This window comes from Hemiscyllium ocellatum, chromosome 18, assembly GCF_020745735.1.
Source record: "Hemiscyllium ocellatum isolate sHemOce1 chromosome 18, sHemOce1.pat.X.cur, whole genome shotgun sequence".
Classification (NCBI taxonomy): Eukaryota; Metazoa; Chordata; class Chondrichthyes; order Orectolobiformes; family Hemiscylliidae; genus Hemiscyllium; species Hemiscyllium ocellatum.
The window spans coordinates 4,246,279-4,258,659 of record NC_083418.1 but is presented as its reverse complement, the minus strand read 5'-3'; the positions used below and the strand labels follow the sequence as shown (position 1 = coordinate 4,258,659).

The following is a 12,381-nucleotide window of genomic DNA, read 5'->3' as shown; positions in this document are numbered from 1 at the left end:
AGTCAAAACCGATCATATGCAAGGAGGCAAATGTGGTGTAAATTCCGTGACTCTATAACTCCACGAAGAATCGTTCTCACAAGTTCACCTGTGTCAAATTCCAGGCTGCGGTGAAAGCTGGACAACCTGCAACTGTAACATTCTCCTGCGTCTCAGCAAAGGTTTTGGCGAAATCTTTGTGTCTTGTAAAATTGTTCTTTCAACATCGATGTATTTCAGGGTTTTTGGTGTTTTACATTGAAAACTACAACACTACCTTGCAGCTGTGATGGCCGAGTGGTTATGGCGTTGGATTCGAAAACCAATGGGGTTGCCCACGCAGGTTCGAATCCTGCTCACAGCGTTGTACTCATCAAAAACCAGTGATCATTTAGCGGGCTTTTGCATATCATAAAACTCGAGCGAGACGTTCAAATAAAAGACGTTTTTCGCAAGTAAAAATTCTGAAGTAATTTCAAGAGTGACCCAGTCATTTCGAAGAATAAACTATATGTCGAGAATGAGGGTCAAACACAGGTGACGATCTATTGTGAAATTCAGATGCTCAGGCAGGAATGAAGCAAAGTAAGATGCAATAAAAAAACATGTAACTGCAGGCGAGTAATGCCTCATTTTCTAGGATCTGTAGAACGACCAGCTGAAATAATATTTCAGACCCACAATTTATTATTATTCCAGACTAATGGAGTCACAGTCATACAGATGTAGAGCAAGGAAGCAGACCCCTCAGTCACATCGTTATGTAGATGAGATACCCTAACTTTGATTAGATTAGATTACTTACAGTGTGGAAACAGGGCCTTCAGCCCAACAAGTTCACACCGACCCGCCGAAGCGCAACCCACTATATTTACCCCCTTACCTAACACTACGGCAATTTAGCATGGCCAATTCACCTGACCCGCACATCTTTGGACTGTGGGAGGAAACCGGAGCACCCGGAGGAAACCCACGCAGACACATGGAGAACGAGCAAACATCACACAGTCAGTCGCCTGTGTCGGCAATTGAACCCGGGTCTCAGGCGCTGTGAGGCAGCAATGCTAACCACTGTCCCACCGTGCCACTCAACTAAATCTATTCACATTTGCCAGCACTCAACTAATATCCCGCTAAACCCTTCTTCTTCATAGAATCATCCAGATGGCTAACATACTCCACCACTTCCACTGGCAGCTCATATCATGCACATGCCCCTTCTGCCTGCAACTGTTATCCTTCTGTTCCTTGTACAGCTTTTAAGACCAACCATAAACTTATGCTCTCTCATTCTGGACTCCACCACCCGAGGGAAAAGACCTGTTCTATTTATCCTAATTCTGCCTATCATGATTTCATAAATCTGTATAAAGTTACCTCTCGGCCGTCGACGCTCCATAGAACACAACCTCAACCTATTCAGCCTCTCCCCATAGCTCAAATCCTCAAACCCTGGGAACAGCCCAGCCAATCTTATGGGAAACTGTTCAAGTTTCACAACATCCTTCTGAGAAGGGGGAGGCCAGAAGTGCACACAATATTCCAAACGTGGTCTAGCCATTGTCCGCTATACTCGCAACGTGATCTCCCCTCATCTGTGCTCAATGCTCTGACCAAAAAAGAAAAGAATACCAAGGAACTTCTTCATGCGGCTCTACTTTCAATGAATTATGAACCTGAACTCCAAATTCTGTTTGTTCAGCAACACTTCGCGGAACCTTGCCATTAAGTATCGACTGGGAAAAGCTAAGTAGACCTTAGATGTTCCCTGTACCATCTGCAATTTTGCGCTAGGTCTCTCTGATGGAGAGGAGACCACACCAGGAGCAATGGATGCGGTAAATCATGTTTGCGAAAATCCAGGTAAATCTCTCGTGAATTGCAACAATTTTTTGAGGCCTGAGACGGCGATAAGAGATAGTAGAGTAGTATTGAGAGAGCATAGAGTAGCTTTATTTGTCATTTCTACTATATACAACTGGAACAACAAAAACGAGACAGTGTTGCTCCAGGACCAGTGTACCATTTGAACACACAGACTGCACAACAGTACAGTGATGCACAGGGGAGCTTAAAGTGCACTAAAAGTGCGATACCTGTAACATTGTTCAGTAATTCCTGACAACAAAAGACAATAAAGGGAATGGTGCACAAATCACAATTTAACAATGAATGATCATTAACAAAATATTGTTGTATCGGCCTTTAAAAAAAGTCGTCCAGAAATTGAAAATGGAAGAAAGTGTGATCTTATAGTGTTGAGAATCTTGAAGACTTGGGGGAAGAAACAATTGCACAGTCTGGTCATAAGAGACTGAATTTTCTTGTATTTTCTGCTGGATTGCAGGAGTGCAAAGAATTTGAATCAAAGATGTGCAGGGTCGTCCAAAATGCTGTTCGCCTTGCAGATGCAGTTTGAGTTGCAAATTCCTTTGATGGAGGGAAAAAGACACCGATGATCATCTCAGCTGTCATCGCTATCTCTTGTCGGTTCTTGCGATCCGAGCTGGTGCAATTCCGAAACCACGCATTGATGCAACTGCGCAGGATATTCTCAATTGACTCTCTATAGAATGTGGTAAGGGCACCATGTGGGAGATCGGCTTTCCTCAACCAAATCAGAAAATGGAGACTCTGCTGTGCTTGCTTGGATATATAGCTGGTGTTGTAGGACGAGGTGAGACAAACCCACCAGATGGACGCAAGGAAACTTACTGCTCTTCTCCATCTCCATGGGGGAGCCATTGATGTTAGGCAAAGTGGGATGCTTCTGTGCCGTCTTTAAGTCAACAGCCATGTTTCAGTTTCAAAATCAGGAGAAACAAGACGGAGAGAATGTCAAAGCATACAAATCACTGATTTGCGAAGAGAATTTTTTTAGCACTGATGGACATGATGGACAGATTAAGGTAACGGTTCAAGAACATTTAGTTTGTGTAAGTGGTATGTGACCTTTCTTCGAAATATGTCTTTTCATTCTCCCAGTACATTTGTTTTATTACCAGAAAACATTGATTGTGTTCTGTCTTCATTTTGTATCGCCATATCTGTCTTCTGGTCAACGAGAAACAATTTGAATTTGCGTCTGCATTGAATAAGTTTTCGCTGTTTCTTTCGAGGAGCAAACCTGTGCACAATACAACTCTATTCATGCTGATGGATAAGAATTTCAAAAGGAATTACGGTTTGTGGATCGAGAGCAATAATGAAATGATCTGTTGGCGAATTGATGTCACCACGTCCCATTCTTACATCGGGCCTGAAGCGGTCCATTGACAGAGTCTACAGACAGGAAATGTCGAAGTGACTCGTGCGTTGGTACATTTGATTTAATACCTATGGTAGTGATGTTTTGGTGCGGAATTGTGTCAACATCTCTGACACTAGAGCCAACATTTAAGTCGCATCTACTCCATGGAGTGTCTTCTCTTATCTGAACACGATGACATGGAATTATCTAGAAATGAAAGCTAAGTTTTTTTTTCCATTTAACTGAGAGGATATTTAACAATATAATTCAGACATCCAAGATGAATATTTGGCAGTCCGTTCTTCAAGCTGAGCTCTCCATACCAACTGTTCCAATGAAGGTCATAGTTAAGATCCACATCCATAATTATTTGTAAATTTTAGCCTTAACAACAACCTATTGTTCTGAACAAGGCTGCACCACAAGAGAGGGCTAAATCTAATTTTCACCATTAACTTTCAATTTCAGTTCTTTATGCACAGTTTCTTACAAATGTGGACTGTGGATACACTTTAATATTCGAATGTGATGATCAACAGAGTCTCTACGCCGTTGAGTCATTCACCTTCCTGGCAGCCGGGATGGATGGGACAAAACAAATGGTGTCATTGTACGCTCTAAACAGTCTCTGATACTACATTTACTTTCGTTCTACTCGTGATCCATTTGTAGTCCGGCTTCTGAATGAAAGAATGTTTCAAATCTTCTTGTTTTTGAATTCGTTAATCAGTTTTATCCTATTTATCGCGTCTCACATGTTGCCATAGCTGTCGATTAATTCTTGTCATTTCGTTTCGGCGTGGCTATCTGACAGTTTACCTGATCCGCTTTGAACGACAGTTTTTGCTGAAAATGTATGAACTATCCATTCAAGTGGCCCCAGGAGATATAGAATTACGGGACGAGATCGACCACTATTTAACGAATCCGCTTGGAGCAGAATCAACAATTTCTTGCGCAATCGAATTGAACACTTTTGATGCATGATTTCATGGACTGAATATATTTATAATTTGAAAGCAACAAGAAAACAAGCTTGTAAATTCTGGAGAATAAACTATAATTGAAGTCTACAACTTCTATAAAGGATAAGGAAAACTCACCAAATGGAGATAATGAGGACAGAAGATGCCGGAAAGTCGGAGTCAATTAAAAAAAATGAAGAGCAAGGAATGAAAACCACAGCAGTCCATGCAGCATTAGAACAGCGAAAGAGTCGAGTTTGACAGAGGTGAGTGCTTCTCACAGAGAGAGAGGTGAGTGCGCTCTCACAGAGAGAGAGGTGAGTGTGTTCTCACAGAGAGAGAGGTGAGTGTGTTCTCACAGAGAGAGAGGTAAGTGTGTTCGCACAGAGAGAGAGAGGTGAGTGCGTTCTCACAGACAGACAGAGAGAGAGGTGTGTTCTCACAGAGAGAGAAAGAGGTGAGTGTGTTCTCACAGAGAGAGAGGTGAGTGTGTTGTCACAGAGAGAGAGAGGTGAGTGTGTTCTCACAGAGCGAGAGAGAGGTGAGTGTGTTCTCACAGAGAGAGAGGTGAGAGTGTTCTCACACAGAGACAGGGGTGAGTGTATTCTCACACAGAGAGAGGTGAGTGTGTTCTCACAGAGAGAGAGGTGAGTGTGTTCTCACAGAGAGAGGTGAGTGTGTTCTCACAGAGAGCGAGAGGTAAGTGTGTTCTCAGAGAGAGAGAGAGGTGAGTGTGTACTCACAGAAGAAAAGAGGTGAGTGTGTACTCAGAGAGTGAGAGAGAGTTAAGTGTGTTCTCACAGATAAAGAGAGCTAAGTGAGTTCTCACAGTGAGAGAGAGGTGAGTGTGTTCACACAGAGAGAGGAAAGTGTGTTCTCACATAGAGAGAGAGAGAGGTAAGTGTGTTCTCACAGAGAGTGAGAGAGGTAAGTGTGTTCTCACAGAGGGAGAGGTGAGTGTGTTCTCACAGAGAGAGAGGTGAGTGTGTTCTCACAGAGAGAGAAAGAGGTGTGTGTGTTCTCACAGAGAGAGAGAGGTGAGTGTGTTCTCACAGAGAGAGGGAGGTGGGTGTGTTCTCACAGAGAGAGAGAGAGAGGTGAGTGTGTTCTCATAGTGATAGAGAGAGGTGAGTGTGTTCTCACAGAGAGAGAGAGGTGACGGTGTTCTCACAGAGATAGAGAGAGGTGAGAATGTTCTCACAGAGAGAGAGGTGAGTGTGTTCTCACAGAGAGAAAGTGGTGAGTGTGTTCTCACAGAGAGAGAGAGAGTTAAGTGTGTTCTCACAGATAGACAGAGGAAGGTGAGTTCTCACAGATAGAGAGTGGGGTAAGCGTGTTCTCACAGAGAGAGAAAGACAGAGATAGAGAGGGATAAGTGTGTTCTCACAGAGTGAGAGAGAGAGAGAGGTGAGTGTGTTCTCACAGAGAGAGAGTGAAGTGAGTGTGTTCTCACAGAGAGAAGGGTGAGTGTGTTCTCACAGAGAGAGAGAGGTGAGTGTGCTCTCACAGCGAGAGAGAGGGGTGATTGTGTTCTCATAGAGAGAGGTGAGTGTGTTCTCACAGAGAGTGAGAGAGGTAAGTGTGTTCTCACAGAGGGAGAGGTGAGTGTGTCCTCACGGAGAGTGAGGAGTGAGTGTGTTCTCACAGAGAGAGAGGGAGAGGTGAGCGTGTTCTCACAGAGAGAGAGAGGTGCATGTTCTCACAGAGAGAGAGGTAAGTGTGTTCTCACAGAGAGAGAGAGAGGTAAGTGTGTTCTCACAGAGGGAGAGGTGAGTGTGTTCTCACAGAGAGAGAGAGGTAAGTGTGTTCTCACAGAGGGAGAGGTGAGTGTGTTCTCACAGAGAGAGAGGTGTGTGTGTTCTCACAGAGAGAGAGAGAGGTGAGTGTGTTCTCACAGAGAGAGAGACGTGAGTGTGTTCTCACAGAGAGAGAGTGAAGTGAGTGTGTTCTCATAGAGATAGAGAGAGGTGAGTGTGTTCTCATAGAGAGAGAGAGGTGAGTGTGTTCTCACAGAGAGAGAGATAGAGAGAGGTCAGAAATTTCTCACAGAGAGAGAGAAGAGGTGAGTGTGTTCTCATAGAGAGAGAGAGGTGAGTGTGTTCTCACAGAGAGAGAGTGGGGTAAGTGTGTTCTCACAGAGAGAGAAAGCCAGAGATAGAGAGGGATAAGTGTGTTCTCACAGAGTGAGAGAGAGAGAGCGAAAAGTGTGTTCTCACAGAGAGTGAGACAGGTAAGAGTGTTCTCACAGAGAGAGAGGTGAGTGTTCTCACACACAGAGCGAGAGGTACGTGTGTTCTTACAGAGTGAGAGGGTGAGGTAAGTGTGTTCTCGCTGAGAGAGAGAGTGAGGTAAATGTGTTCTCACAGAGAGAGAGGGAGGGAGGGGTAAGTGCGTTGTCACACAGAGAGAGAGGGAGAGGTAAGTGTGTTCTCACTGACACAGAGAGAGAGGGATGTGTGTTCTCACAGAGAGAGAGAGAGAGGTAAGTGTGTTCTCACAGAGAGAGGGAGGTAAGTGTGTTCTCACAGAGGGAGAGGTGAGTGTGTCCTCACGGAGAGAGAGGGAGAGGTGAGCGTGTTCTCACAGAGAGAGAGAGAGGTGCATGTTCTCACAGAGAGAGAGGTAAGTGTGTTCTCACAGAGAGAGAGAGGTAAGTGTGTTCTCACAGAGGGAGAGGTGAGTGTGTTCTCACAGAGAGAGAGAGGTGAGTGTGTTCTCATAGAGAGAGAGAGGTGAGTGTGTTCTCACAGAGAGAGAGAGGTGTGTGTGTTCTCACAGAGAGAGAGAGGTGAGTGTGTTCTCACAGAGAGAGAGAGAGGTGAGTGTGTTCTCATAGAGAGAGAGAGGTGAGTGTGTTCTCACAGAGAGAGAGATAGAGAGAGGTCAGAAATTTCTCACAGAGAGAGAGGAAGAGGTGAGTGTGTTCTCATAGAGAGAGATGTGAGTGTGTTCTCACAGAGAGAGAGAGAGGTGAGTGTGTTCTCACAGAGAGAGAGAGAGGTAAGTGTGTTCTCACAGAGAGAGAGTGGAGTAAGTGTGTTCTCACAGAGAGAGAAAGACAGAGATAGAGAGGGATAAGTGTGTTCTCACAGAGTGAGAGAGAGAGAGCGAAAAGTGTGTTCTCACAGAGAGAGAGAGATGTGAGTGTGTTCTCACACAGAGAGAGGTGAGTGTTCTCTCACAGAGAGAGAGGTAAGTGTTCTCACACAGAGAGAGAGAGAGGTAAGTGTGTTCTAACAGAGTGAGAGGGTGAGGTAAGTGTCTTCTCACTGAGAGAGAGAGTAAGGTAAGTGTGTCCTCACAGTGAGAGCGGTAAGTGTGTTCTCACAGTGAGAACGGTAAGTGTGTTCTCACAGAGAGAGAGAGAGAGGTAAGTGTGTTCTCACAGAGAGAGAGGTAAGTGTTTTCTCACAGAGTGAGAGAGAGGTGAGTGTGTTCTCACAGTGCGAGAGAGAGGTGAGTGTGTTCTCACAGTGCGAGAGAGAGAGGTGAGTGTGTTCTCACACAGAGAGAGAGGTGAGTGTGTTCTCACAGAGAGAGCGGTGAGTGAGTTCTCACAGAGAGAGAGAGGTGAGTGTGTTCTCACAGAGAGAGAGATGAGTGTGTTCTCACAGAGAGAGAGAGAGAGGTGAGTGTGTTCTCATAGAGATAGAGAGATAGAGGTCAGTGTGTTCTCACAGAGAGAGAGGTGAGTGTGTTCTCACAGAGAGAGGTGAGTGTGTTCTCACAGAGAGAGCGGTGAGTGAGTTCTCACAGAGAGAGAGAGGTGAGTGTGTTCACACAGAGAGAGAGAGGAAAGTGTGTTCACACAGAGAGAGAAAGAGAGGTAAGTGTGTTCTCACAGAGAGTGAGAGAGGTAAGTGTGTTCTCACAGAGGGAGAGGTGAGTGTGTTCTCACAGAGAGAGAGAGGTGAGTGTGTTCTCACAGAGAGAGAAAGAGGTGTGTGTGTTCTCACAGTGAGAGAGAGAGGTGAGCGTGTTCTCACAGAGAGAGGGCGGTGAGTGTGTTCTCACCGAGAGAGAGAGGTGAGCGTGTTCTTCATAGAGGTAGAGAGAGGTGAGTGTGTTCTCACAGAGAGAGAGAGGTGACTGTGTTCTCATTGAGAGAGAGAGAGGTGAGAATGTTCTCACAGAGAGAGAGGTGAGTGTGTTCTCACAGAGAGAGAGAGGTAAGTGTGTTCTCACTGAGAGAGAGAGTGAGGTAAGTGTGTTCTCACAGTGAGAGCGGTAAATGTGTTCTCACAGTGAGAGCGGTAAGTGTGTTCTCACAGAGACAGAGGGGTAAGTGTGTTCTCACAGAGAGAGAGAGAGGTAAGAGTGTTCTCACAGAGAGAGAGAGGTGAGTGTGTTCTCACAGAGCGAGAGAGAGAGGTGAGTGTGTTCTCACCCAGAGAGAGAGAGGTGAGTGTGTTCTCACAGCGAGACAGAGGTGAGTGTGTTCTCACAGAGAGAGAGACGTGAGTTTGTTCCCAGAGAGAGAGAGAGGTGAGTGTGTTCTCATAGAGATAGAGAGAGAGAGTTGAGTGTGTTCTCACAGACAGACACAGAGAGATGTGTGTTCTCACAGAGAGAGAAAGAGTTGAGTGTGTTCTCACAGAGAGGTGAGTGTGTTCTCACAGAGAGAGAGAGAGAGAGGTGAGTGTGTTCTCACAGAGAGAGAGAGAGAGGTGAATGTGTTCTCACAGAGAGAGAGAGGTGAGCGTGTTCTCACAGAGCGAGAGAGAGGTGAGTGTGTTCTCACAGAGAGAGAGGTGAGTGTGTTCTCACGCAGAGAGTGGGGTGAGTGTGTTCTCACACAGAGAGAGGTGAGTGTGTTCTCACACAGAGAGAGGTAAGTGTGTTCTCACAGAGAGAGAGAACGGTAAGTGTGTTCTCACAGAGAGTGAGAGAGGTAAGAGTGTTCTCACAGAGAGAGAGGTGAGTGTGTTCTCGCACAGAGAGAGGTGAGTGTGTTCTCACACAGAGTGAGAGAGATGAGTGTTCTCACAGAGGGAGAGAGAGGTGAGTGTTCTCACACACAGAGCGAGAGGTAAGTGTGTTCTTACAGAGTGAGAGGGTGAGGTAAGTGTGTTCTCACACAGAGAGAGATTGAGGTAAGTGTGTTCTCACAGAGAGAGAGAGGGAGAGGTAAGTGTGTTCTCACTGACACAGAGAGAGAGAGGTGAGTGCGTTCTCACACAGAGAGAGGTGAGTGTTCTCTCACAGAGAGAGAGGTAAGTGTTCTCACACAGAGAGAGGGAGAGGTACGTATGTTCTAACAGAGTGAGAGGGTGAGGTAAGTGTCTTCTCACAGAGAGAGAGAGAGTGAGGTAATTGTGTCCTCACAGTGAGAGCGGTAAGTGTGTTCTCACAGTGAGAACGGTAAGTGTGTTCTCACAGAGAGAGAGAGAGTGAGGTAAGTGTGTTCTCACAGAGAGAGAGAGGTAAGTGTGTTCTCACTGAGTGAGAGAGAGGTGAGTGTGTTTTCACAGTGCGAGAGAGAGAGGTGAGTGTGTTCTCACACAGAGAGAGAGGTGAGTGTGTTCTCACAGAGAGAGTGGTGAGTGTGTTCTCACAGAGAGAGAGAGGTGAGTGTGTTCTCACAGATAGAGAGAGAGAGGTGAAGGTGTTCTCATAGAGATAGTGAGACAGAGGTCAGTGTGTTCTCACAGAGAGAGAGAGAGGTGAGAATGTTCTGACAGAGAGAGAGAGGTGAGTGTGTTGTCATAGAGAGTGAGAGAGAGAGGTGAGTGTGTTCTCACAGAGAGAGAGAGGTGAGTGTGTTCTCACAGAGAAAGAGTGAGGTAAGTGTGTTCTCACAGAGAGAGAAAGACAGAGACAGAGAGGGATAAGTGTGTTCTCACAGAGTGAGAGAGAGAGAGGAGTAAATGTGTTCTCACAGAGAGTGATAGAGGTAAGTGTGTTCTCACAGAGGGAGAAGTGAGTGTGTTCTCACAAAGAGAGAGAGAGGTAAGTGTGTTCTCACAAAGTGAGAGGGTGAGGTAAGTGCGTTCTCACAAAGTGAGAGGGTGAGGTAAGTGTGTTCTCACAGAGAGAGAGAAAGGGAGGGTAAGTGTGTTCTCACACAGAGAGAGAGGGAGAGGTAAGTGTGTTCTCACTGACACAGAGAGAGAGAGGGATGTGTGTTCTCACACAGAGAGAGAGAGAGGTAAGTGTGTTCTAACAGAGAGAGAGAGGTGAGTGTTCTCACAGAGGGAGAGAGAGGTGAGTGTTCTCACACACAGAGAGAGAGACGTAAGTGTGTTCTTACTGAGTGAGAGGGTGAGGTAAGTGTGTTCTCACAGAGAGAGAGTGAGATAAATGTGTTCTCACACAGAGAGAGAGAGGGGTTAGTGTGTTCTCACACACAGAGAGAGGGAGAGGTAAGTGTGTTCTCACTGACACAGAGAGAAAGAGGTAAGTGTGTTCTCACAGAGAGAGAGAGCGGTAAGTGTGTTCTCACAGAGAGAGAGAGCGGTGTGTGTTCTCACACAGAGAGAGAGAGGTCTGTGTGTTCTCACAGAGAGAGATGCGTGTGTGTTCTCACACAGAGAGAGAGGTGATTGTGTTCTCACACAGAGAGAGATGAAAGTGTTCTCACACAGAGAGAGGTGAGTGTGTGTTCTCACACACAGAGAGAGAGGTGATTGAGTTCTCACACAGCGAGAGATGTGAGTTTTCTCACACAGAGAGAGCTGAGTGTTCTCACAAAGAGAGAGAGAGAGGTAAGTGCGTTCTCACAAAGTGAGAGGGTGAGGTAAGTGTGTTCTCACTGAGAGAGAGAGTGAGGTAAGTGTGTTCTCACAGTGAGAGCGGTAAATGTGTTCTCACAGTGAGAGCGGTAAGTGTGTTCTCACAGAGACAGAGGGGTAAGTGTGTTCTCACAGAGAGAGAGAGAGGTAAGAGTGTTCTCACAGAGAGAGAGAGGTGAGTGTGTTCTCACAGAGCGAGAGAGAGAGGTGAGTGTGTTCTCACCCAGAGAGAGAGAGGTGAGTGTGTTCTCACAGCGAGACAGAGGTGAGTGTGTTCTCACAGAGAGAGAGACGTGAGTTTGTTCCCAGAGAGAGAGAGAGGTGAGTGTGTTCTCATAGAGATAGAGAGAGAGAGTTGAGTGTGTTCTCACAGACAGACGCAGAGAGATGTGTGTTCTCACAGAGAGAGAAAGAGTTGAGTGTGTTCTCACAGAGAGGTGAGTGTGTTCTCACAGAGAGAGAGAGAGAGAGGTGAGTGTGTTCTCACAGAGAGAGAGAGAGAGGTGAATGTGTTCTCACAGAGAGAGAGAGGTGAGCGTGTTCTCACAGAGCGAGAGAGAGGTGAGTGTGTTCTCACAGAGAGAGAGGTGAGTGTGTTCTCACGCAGAGAGTGGGGTGAGTGTGTTCTCACACAGAGAGAGGTGAGTGTGTTCTCACAGAGAGAGAGGTGAGTGTGTTCTCACAGAGAGAGGTGAGTGTGTTGTCACAGAGAGAGAGAGGTAAGTGTGTTCTCAGAGATAGAGAGAGGTGAGTGTGTTCTCACAGATAAAGAGAGCTAAGTGAGTTCTCACAGAGAGAGAGAGTTGAGTGTGTTCACACAGAGAGAGAGAGGAAAGAGTGTTCTCACAGAGAGAGAGAGAGGTGAGTGTGTTCTCATAGAGATAGTGAGACAGAGGTCATTGTGTTCTCACAGAGAGAGAGAGAGGTGAGAATGTTCTGACAGAGAGAGAGAGAGGTGAGTGTGTTGTCAGAGAGAGTGAGAGAGAGAGGTGAGTGTGTTCTCACAGAGAGAGAGAGGTGAGTGTGTTCTCACAGAGAAAGAGTGAGGTAAGTGTGTTCTCACAGAGAGAGAAAGACAGAGACAGAGAGGGATAAGTGTGTTCTCACAGAGTGAGAGAGAGAGAGGAGTAAATGTGTTCTCACAGAGAGTGATAGAGGTAAGTGTGTTCTCACAGAGGGAGAAGTGAGTGTGTTCTCACAAAGAGAGAGAGAGGTGAGTGCGTTCTCACAAAGTGAGAGGGTGAGGTAAGTGCGTTCTCACAAAGTGAGAGGGTGAGGTAAGTGTGTTCTCACAGAGAGAGAGAGAAAGGGAGGGTAAGTGTGTTCTCACACAGAGAGAGAGGGAGAGGTAAGTGTGTTCTCACTGACACAGAGAGAGAGAGGGATGTGTGTTCTCACACAGAGAGAGAGAGAGGTAAGTGTGTTCTAACAGAGAGAGAGAGGTGAGTGTTCTCAC

At 46.1% G+C, this 12,381-nt stretch overlaps 1 non-coding gene across 1 annotated transcript; it reads left to right on the top strand.

Moving 5' to 3' along the window:
- Nucleotides 1-262: 262 nt before the first annotated feature.
- Nucleotides 263-343, top strand: trnas-cga (transfer RNA serine (anticodon CGA)). The gene has a single exon. It is a non-coding gene; the product is annotated as a tRNA-Ser (tRNA).
- Nucleotides 344-12,381: the final 12,038 nt, after the last annotated feature.